Source organism: Panthera tigris, chromosome B1 (genome assembly GCF_018350195.1).
Source record: "Panthera tigris isolate Pti1 chromosome B1, P.tigris_Pti1_mat1.1, whole genome shotgun sequence".
NCBI classification, from domain to species: domain Eukaryota; kingdom Metazoa; phylum Chordata; class Mammalia; order Carnivora; family Felidae; genus Panthera; species Panthera tigris.
Window position 1 is genome coordinate 54,521,715 of NC_056663.1, and position 9,948 is coordinate 54,531,662.

The window sequence follows — 9,948 nt, forward strand, 5'->3', positions numbered from 1 at the left end:
TCCAATTTGGAGAGACTCCTGAGTGTAGAGAATATATGTAGGTACATTAAAAATGGGCCGTTTTATTTTACACAGCATCACTGTGAAGTATTATTTTGCTTTCTTAGCAGATAAGGCTATTGAACTCAGATAGTTTGACTAACATGCCGGATATCACACATTGCATTTCAATATAAGGATGATATTTTTTGAGACATTTTCCAGTGCTCTATCTTTCTTTACACTGTACCCATTCAACCATGAAGGGTAAGCCCAAAGCTTAATGTCTTAAGAAAGAAAGGGTTGGTACAGGACAGATCCTACCTAAACTAAAGAGGTCATTATTCAGCTTAAGGGTGTTTTCTTTAAGCCCATGGTGAAATTTAAAAAGGCATATTCTCACTTTCCTTTCCTCTTTTGTTTTCATTTCTTTCAATGACATCATGCCCTGCATCACCAAACCCAGACATCTGGTGGTCATCCTCAATTCTCTATCCTTTCTTTCACTTTCCAAGTTCAGTGCTCACCATGACCAGCTGATTTTACTTCCACAGAATAGGAAATATGGACCTCACTTTTTACTCTGTGTTCCAGGGCTGACATCCTAAATCAGAGCCTTAGGATTTCTAAATCGGCTGCTAAAAATCCTCCTATGTGGCCCTTGTCTTCATTCCATATTGCCCTGTATTCTTTATCATCCTCTTTACCATACTGAGAACAATCATCCCCCAAACAAGACTGATGTTGTCATGTGACCTCTAGTTAAACTTATCTAATTGTTCAGTTACCTGCAGGATAAGGCCCAAATTACTTTGCATGGAAATAAAACACCTTTGTGATCTGGTTGCTGCCTATCTTTAACTGCACTTCTCCTGCCCTCCTCCCATGCATTTCGAGGTCATACCAAATAACAGAGAGGTGCAGGAACACGCCCTAATCTTTCTCAAGTTCACGCACACATTACTTGTTAGTTCATTTGTTTAGAATGCCTTTGATCATGTGGTGAACTCTGAGCTTAAGTGTTGTGTAGCCTAAGATGTTTCCTGTAATGTAACAACTCACCTTCTCTTCTATGTCCCTTTCCAGAGTTGAGCCCTCCCTCTTTTGTCTGCCATGGAACTGTGAATACCCTTTTTGTAATTATTTATATTTATCTATTCAGCTGACCTAGAAGGCATGTTCCATGCTCTACTTATATTTTTATTTTTAGCTCCGCTTAATAAAAATGTTTCACTTGAATGAAAACAGAAAGGAGAAGATTTTAGCGGCATGATTTTGACACTTTTGCAAACCCGGATGTCTCTATGTGACGTGAAGGAGGAGATGTGCAGTAGACAATTGGTCTTGTCTAGACACGACTGGTCTCATGTTCAAGAGATTGATTGGACACTGGAGATAGACATTTGAGAATCATCAGTTATGGTAGCCAAGGCCATGGGCATGGGGAAAAACGTGACAAGAAGGAGTTGGTGAAGCCAGAGAAACCTACTGAGATGACTGAGGAGTAATCTGGAAAGTGGGAAAGAATGACCTTGAGGAAGTCGACACAGAAGAGAGTTTCCAGAAAGAAGAGTGTGTCTAGTAAAGATGATAACTTTGTGCCCATTAGATTAGGTATTTAATTTAGTGATAATCTTAGCAGGAATATCATTTTCAAAAGCAAAGGCAAAAATGAAGTAGGCGAAGGGTAAATAAAGATTAAAATGTTGAGGTAATGAGTATTGGTTTTCTTGTTTTGTCAGCTTTTTGGGGTTATAGTCTTGGGTCTACAGAGCAACTGGTGAGAAAAACATTAACTGTCTTTCTTGGTCAGAGTACTATTGGCACTGGGGACAGGACCAGTTTTCACAGGGTGGGGCTGAAGCTGAGCATCTCTGACCTGGCCCATTAGTGTCCCTATCACAGCGAAAACCAAAAACTACTCCATTATTTTCCAATCTCTGCATGTGGGAGAGCACATCTCCCAGTTGAGAAGCACAGATATCTGGGTTCAACTTTCTCTAACAACTCTAGCAAGATGCTCTATGGACTTTGGGAATTTTCTTGACTGAAAAGGCCCACAATAACTTCTTTTATCTGTGAGATTGCCAGAAGCCTTTCTTCCCTCATCAAGACATATTATTAGCTTACTATTAGGACCATAACAGCCTTTATCTTTCCACCACTGCCCCATGTCTCACAAAAGAGGTTTGTATACTTCTTGTCTATTTCCAGCAACAGCTTCACATCTGCTTCCTCACAAATAGTTATATGTTTTGTTCTGAATGGATCTTTAATGCTACCTTATTTTGTATAGAGAACACCACTAACAATTCATTATTGTTTACCTAAGCTCAGTCTGTGTGAACATACTGGTGTTCAGTAATGTAGTTGCGTGTATATGTCAAAATCGATCCGAACGCATTCCTGTAGGAACACATGACGTAAAATGTATGTAATATATTCTACTGTGACATTGTGCTAATTTATGCCTTTTTTAATTTTCCTTCTACTGACATCCTTCCTGAAGTATCATTTACTTTTCTGTTCTACCCAAATTCTCCCAGTTCTTGGAAGCCCTTCCCAAGCCACCTCTTCCAAGAAGCTCTCTTACTACTCCAGCACTGATGTAAAAACATACCACTTGTGTGATCTTAGGCAAGCCCTGACCTCTTTGAGCTTTGATTTCTGAAATTGCAATTTAGTATCTTTAATGTTTATTTATTTTTGATAAAGAGAGAGAGAAAAAGCATGAGTATATGTTGGCGGGGGGGGGGGGAGGGGTGACAGAGAGAGGGAGACACAGAATCCAAAGCAAAATCCAGGCTCAGAGCCGTCAACACAGAGCCTGATGCAGGGCTTGAACTCACACACCATGAGATCATGACCTGAGCTGAAGTCAGACACTTAACCAACTGAACTACCCAGGCTCCCCTGATTTCTGAAATTTTAAAATATTATCATCAGCGTGGCTTCTACCATATACATGAACTCTGAAGTTCAAATAAGTTCAGTTTTGTCAAAGCAACTATGTAAAAAGACTACCGCAAGTAGTAAAAGCAAATGCATGAATCCTCTATTATTTTATGTCAACTATTTCTGCATGACTTTCTTTTTAAGAATACTTTTCCTTATTGAGGCATGCTCTGTCTGAGATAGAGTTGCCTGGTCATTTCCCTCAAACAGTGTGATTTTTACTGAGTTGTCCCACAGCCCAGCCAAAGCAGCAGTGATTTCACGATCTGTACATTTGCACATGAGAAACTGATAGCAGACCACCAACTTACTTCACGTTGAGACCAAACAGCTCTCAGATGGAAACAATGACTTTTAGTCATTAACAGCCCGATTAAACAGAAACCATTGACCTAGAGGTGAAAGGCTCCCATAGCCCCTTCCCCATGCTCAGGCCTGGAGTAACCTACCGGTTTGCTCTGCTTAATTGCTTCACTCATTAATGGAATGCCAGACTTAACTGCAGCATGTGTGGGTGTGTACACGCAATACCACCAAAGCAGAATTTTACACTTCAATTGTCCACTCTTTTCAGCATTTTTCTGGAGATAACCTAAGAGATTCGGTGGCTTTGCTTAAGCCATCCTTATCACACAAGGAAATATCTGGAACACTGAAAGGATGTTTAAAAAGATCAGAGGAGATTACATTATAAAATAATATTTATACTGCTCCTATATACCAACATGGTCCTAAAATGATTAGGGCCATGTTTCGGGTTTCAGAGTGAGTCACTTCTGGCAGGTATGAGTTATTGCAGCTCTAAGAACTACGTGGCTGCTGAAAGACTACCAGCCCATGATAGGTTTGTGAACTGATAGGGTCTTTTTTCCCCGTTCTCCAGATGAGTGCTATCAAAGACATGGTAAGAACCATAATATTTTGCTGTATAACACTAAGGGGAATATATTCATGTGAAGTGATGATCTCTGATGTTTCTGGACAATCTAAAGATACATTACATTTTCCTAATAATACCTACCTTCTTTTTGATATGATGTTTTAGAAGAACAGCTTGCACTTATAATCAGTACAATTTATCACCTATCCCCAAAGTACCCTGCCGTTGAAATGCCTGACATATATATTGGGTGTCACGGATTTAGCAAAAATTGAATTATAAATTGCCCTGCCAGTTTTTGCCTCTGGAAATAATGAAAAAGTAAGCTAAAGAAATGTTCTCCTGAAGGATTTACTTTTTAAGTGATTATGAAGAAAGAAATAACCAGTATGGATTGCCAACACATTATCTCTCTGAGCATGGATTATTCAGATAACTAAGAAAATACAACAATAGAAATAGGAAAAAGTACAAATCCTACTTCCAGGGAAAGAAAGCGGTGGCATTGATAGATTCATTTTAAACGAGTGAAGGATCTCATGGCTGACAATGTCAGGGTCCCCTTCAAGCCAAACAAAATGCCATGCAAAGCTCTTTTCGGAAATGATATTTTTATTCTTATAGATAAAGGATGGCTTATTAGGGTTCATTACTTACTTCATTAATTAACTGTCAAAATGGCTTATTGCTCAGTATCACTCAATGTATTTGAACTTTATGCAATACGCTTATGAACAATTTCATATAAGCTTTTTATATTATATACTCATTGTATAAAACTTGGAAATATGGGAGCTTATAAAGAAAAACTACATTTTATGACTCCACTCAAATTTAGCATATGTTTTTTCTAGTATAAAAATTATGTGTGTACTTTGTACGCATTTTTATATTTGTTTTTTTCTGCCTAATTATAAGCCACTATATCAGATCATATTCTGAGATACATTTAACGTTTGGATAGTTCACTGCCACGTATTAAGTGTACTCGCAAAATATTTCTCTATTTGAACATGGTGCTTTTCTACTTTTGACTATGAAAAACAACAATCCAATGACTGTACTTACACTTAGGCTGTTTCCACTCTGCTTGCTTAGATATAGAATGACTGGATCAAGAAACATGAAACTTTCGAAGTTATTTGATGACATTTCCAAATCTCTTTTCATGAAGATTGTATCACCTTCCCTTCCACCAGCAGCCAGTAAGCCTGCCAGTCACAGAAAGGCTTACTTGGTTTAAATTGTTTAACCCTTTGGCCTTTTGATAGGTGGAAGAGTTTTTCCTTTTTTTTTTTAATGTTTATTAATGTATTTTGAGGGAGAGAGAGAGAGCAATGGGGGAGGGACAGAGGAAGAGGAGACAAAAAGGAGAGAGAACATACAGAGAGAGGAGAGAGAGAGAGAATCCCAAGAAGGCTCTGTGCTTCCAGCGTGGAGCCCCCCACAGAGCACCAACTTACTTCACATTGAGGCAAAACAGCTCTCAGAGGGTTTCATCTCACAAGCCGTGAGATCATGACCTGAGCTGAAATCAAGCGTTGGATGTTTAACCAACTGAGCCACCCAGGCTTCCCAGTGTTTCTCCTTTTAATCTGAATGTTTTAAAAGCAAGTTGCAAGGTTGTTTTATATATATATATATATTATATATATATAAAAATATAATATATAATATATAAATATATATTTATATATATATTTTTATATATATTTATATATATTGTTATTTATATTTATATTTACATATATTTATATATATATTGTTATATATATATTGTTATATATAAATATATATTTATATATATTGTTATATAAATATATATTTATATATATTGTTATATAAATATATATTTATATATATTGTTATATAAATATATAAAAATATATATTATATATAAATATTTATATATACATTTATAAATATATAATTATATAATTATATATATTTATAAATATATAAATATATATAATTATACATATTTATATATAAGTATATAAATATATATAAATATATTATATTATATATAAATATATAAGTATATATATATAATATATACTTGATTGATATGAGTAATTTCTTTAAACTTACTCTCAGTTAAACTGATACAAGAATCTTGTTTTCTCTTAGTGATATCTTACAATGGATGACACGATCGTATGGGCTTTTTTTCGTGTTATATATTTATGGGGTTTTTTTTGAAGAACATAGTTTTAATGGTATAAAAGAGGCTGCATCATTATTTAAGTGTGTGTATTAAATTATTTTGCCATTTGTAATAACTATCCAGTTTGATCCTAATAGTAATAACTATCCAAAGCTTAGTCATTTTAGGATTTATCTTGCAGTCACATTCATGTGAAGAAAAAGAAAATTTTGCAATTTCACTGGTATTTTCCATTGGGTAGCATATTTTATAAAGTTACCTTCTTGTTTTTCTCTGACATTAACCTCACTAACGCATTTACTCAGGCACAAGTGTTTTCAAAATCGCTATCGGGTTATTTCAGAAACATACAGTATGCTCATGACTCGCATGCCTTACACAGAGTTGCACTTGTAGATCTTGGTAACTTCATGGTCTCTTACAAACGCCAGTTGTGTTTTGTTTTTTTTTTAAATCAAAGAAAAGCGAGTGCCTTGTATTCTTTGGGTTCTTAATGCAAAAGATGAAAATATGAGATTAGGAACGCATTAGGAATAAAAGCAAAGTCAGGGGAAACAAGTGCAATCTGTATCCTTTTGTTCTGTGCAGACACGTGTGACATTCGTCGACTGGTGGTTGTTGGCACTGCTCTGTGCTTGCTTGTTGAGTGACTTTGGGCAAATTGCTTCACTTTTCTCTGAGACACAAGTTTTTCATTTTTCCAGTTGAGATTTTTTTTTTTTTAATCTGCTTTACAAAGTAACTGTGAGTACAAAAGCAATGTATCTAAGGAGCCTGGCATCCAGATCAGTCCTTGGCATATGTCGGATCCTCAACAAATGCTGGCTGCTGTCACTACATCTACTAACTACAAATTCTACTACAAATATTGCTGTTACTACTAGTATTTGCTTTGTTTCGTTTTTTTAGGTCTATTCTCTCAGGAACTTTCTTTTCTTTTGAAATTTTACTCCCCTAATGTTATTTATTTTATTTTATTTTTATTTGAGTAAGTTTATTTACTACTACTATGTGACCTTCTTAAGTTCTTAAAAATTCTTCAGTAAAATTAATTTCTTTAAAACGTTAAAAAAAAACATTTTCAGGGTTTTATTTATTTATTTAAAAAAATAACCCTTTTTTAATGTTTATTTATTTTTGAGACAGAGGGAGACAGAGCACGGGTGGGGGAGGGGCAGAGAGAGAGGGAGACGCAGAATCCGAAACAGGCTCCAGGCCCTGAGCTGTCAGCGCAGAGACCGGCGGGGCTCAAACCCACAAACCGCGAGATCGTGACCTGAGCCGAAGTCGGACGCTCAACCGACTGAGCCTCCCAGGCGCCCCTAAAGTTTCTTAATTTCTTTAAAAATTGTCGTTTCCTTGGCTATCTCAGTAAAACAGCTTTTAAATTGGTATAAAATCTTAGAGTTTTATAGGACTTTCCTCAAATACGTCACTTGATCTCTAGAGAAAAACCTTGTGGAATATGGAGAAGAGGTGTCATTTCAGCTTATGATGCAGAAACTAAGTTTCAGAGATGACAAGTGTCATGACTATGGCCCATACTTTTGTCATTTTATTTAGCCCTAATTCCATCCTCGCTTCCATCCATCACATCCTGAGGACACAGACTGCAAAGGAATCAAACAGAGGTCAATATTAGAATACGAGACCACTCTTTCTACTCTCTTGGTATTCTTCCTTACCTCATTAACTTTCCCACCTACCAAGAAAATGCCAGTTGAGTTCTTCGACGACATATGTTTTTCTTAAGGAGTCTGATATAAATGAAATATGTGGAGATACAAAAGCCACTACGCGAAGTGTTAGTCATTATCCCGGAAGGTTAAATAGGCACAGCTGTTGCCATGAAATCCAGATGCCCTTTGATAACTAGCCTTCCCTCAAAGCTTATGATGATACTCACCCATATTTCATTATATTCAAGTGTTGTCACCATAAACATCCCCAACATGCCTCTGCATCAGGCAGTCCCTACTTATGCCATGAATTGCTCGGAAGTATGTCTTCCATACACTGTTGAGTCTAAATTTCAACTTTTTTTAGTCATTGCCTTGGTTGATAATTAGCAGTGGGCAGAATCGAGGAGACAGGGTTCTTAGCCGTAAGCTTGAGATTCAAAATTCCAGCTAGGGCTGGAGAAAGGATTGGGTCTTGCAATGCACAGAAGCCCAACTCTGCTTCTCATGTCATCCTAGCCCCTTGATCTCCCACCATCCCAGAGGGTGAGATTTGCCTCCAGAGGATTATGAATCAAGTATTTAAAGCAACGTCTCAGAGACAGTGCAAACCACAAATCTGCTAACCGTTTTCTTCTGGGTTTATGTGTAGCATGACAGACAAGGAATTCAGACATGCATAATAAAAGTAGCCAATACATCGTTGCTAATGGTAGACTCGCTGCCACTGAATTACTGTCCTAAATAAATGCTATTAAAAAATCTGCTAGACTTCATTTTATTCTGGCTGACTTCCTGACTTTCCAAAATACTGATAGAAGTCGAGACCCAAAAGGGAGAATAGAGCCAAAAAAGAAGGAGGATGCATGTCACATAGACATAAAACAGATGGGCTAAACTTACCTTCACTTAAACACTAGATAATCAAGGCAGAAAATAGAATGACCAATCCTTATAGAATAAACTCAACCAATGGAAAGCACTCATGTAGAGATACAAAGCGCAACGTATGCATTCATGCCATTTAGCACTTTCCTTTAAACTTTAAATCTGCAAACAGATAACTGTAGAAATTCGTTTGAATCCTGACGGATATAATTTGACTTGAATTTAGGGTGTAAGGCTGTGACGTTGAAATGTAGGGTTGCATTTTCTCCTCTCTTTTAGTGGCCTGGGCTTAGCTAAGAGCAAGAGCTTTAAACTTTAAGAGCAAGAGACTCTTTTGGTTTTCCTAATAGCACCACTGAGGGTGAAGTAAACCACAATAAAATCAAAATGGCAGTTATGAAATTCACAGAAAAGAATGTCACACCTCATATGCAATCTTCATAGCCTCATTATACTTGCTGTTTATGATTTTAAATGATCACATTGTAATGGGGAAACATCATGTTGACGGAAAGGGTTCTGGGGCTGCTTCCATTTATGAGGCAGGGATTTTTATCTCTGGCTTCTAAATCTGTCAAAATATACTTATATCGCTCATAGGGCACTGTTTTACTCAAGGGAGACAACATTTTAACTACAGAAGGAGCAGAAAATAATTCCGATTGCCTGCTGCCTTATAATTTGGTAAGATGTATGGGAAAATCTTGTGTGTATGAATCCATATCGAATAAAGATACTGACGTCTTCGGAAGGAACATGAAGTGTGAAAATATACAATAAAGCCATTTCATAAGACTGGTAAGTCTGTAGCAGGGGAATTGAGAGCATCCATTTTTTATTCAGACCCCGTGGTTCCTAATGTTTCCTCTGTTCTCCCGTACTTCTTCCTGATACCCATACTTTCACCGTCACTCCTCCCGACACCTTGAAATACCGGAATTCTATATGCGTTGTCTAGCTCGGTGTTTCCCAAATATACCTGATTGTAAAAAGCAGCTAGGTGCTTATTAAGAACACAGATTACCTCTTAACCAATTCTAGAAATTCCGACTCGGTAGATCTGCGATAGAGCCTATGAGCATATATTTTAAATAATTTCTCCGGGATCTCTATGTTCCAACAAGTTTGGGAAATACTGCTCTACGCCATCTTAACGATCCCTCTGGTTTTAAAAACCATTTATATGTTGGTGAGGTCTACATTTATAGATTATAGATTTATAACTCTATATCCAAAGCATCGCCAAGATCCATGGATCAGACCTCCAAAACATATCAAACCCGCTCACTCTTATCTTTTGCATTTTCATTGCCACCCTGTTGGAAATAAGTCAACAACTCCTTGCCTGAGCTGTTATGACTGTCCCTAATCTTTCTCCCCCCATTCTACTCTTGCTTCCC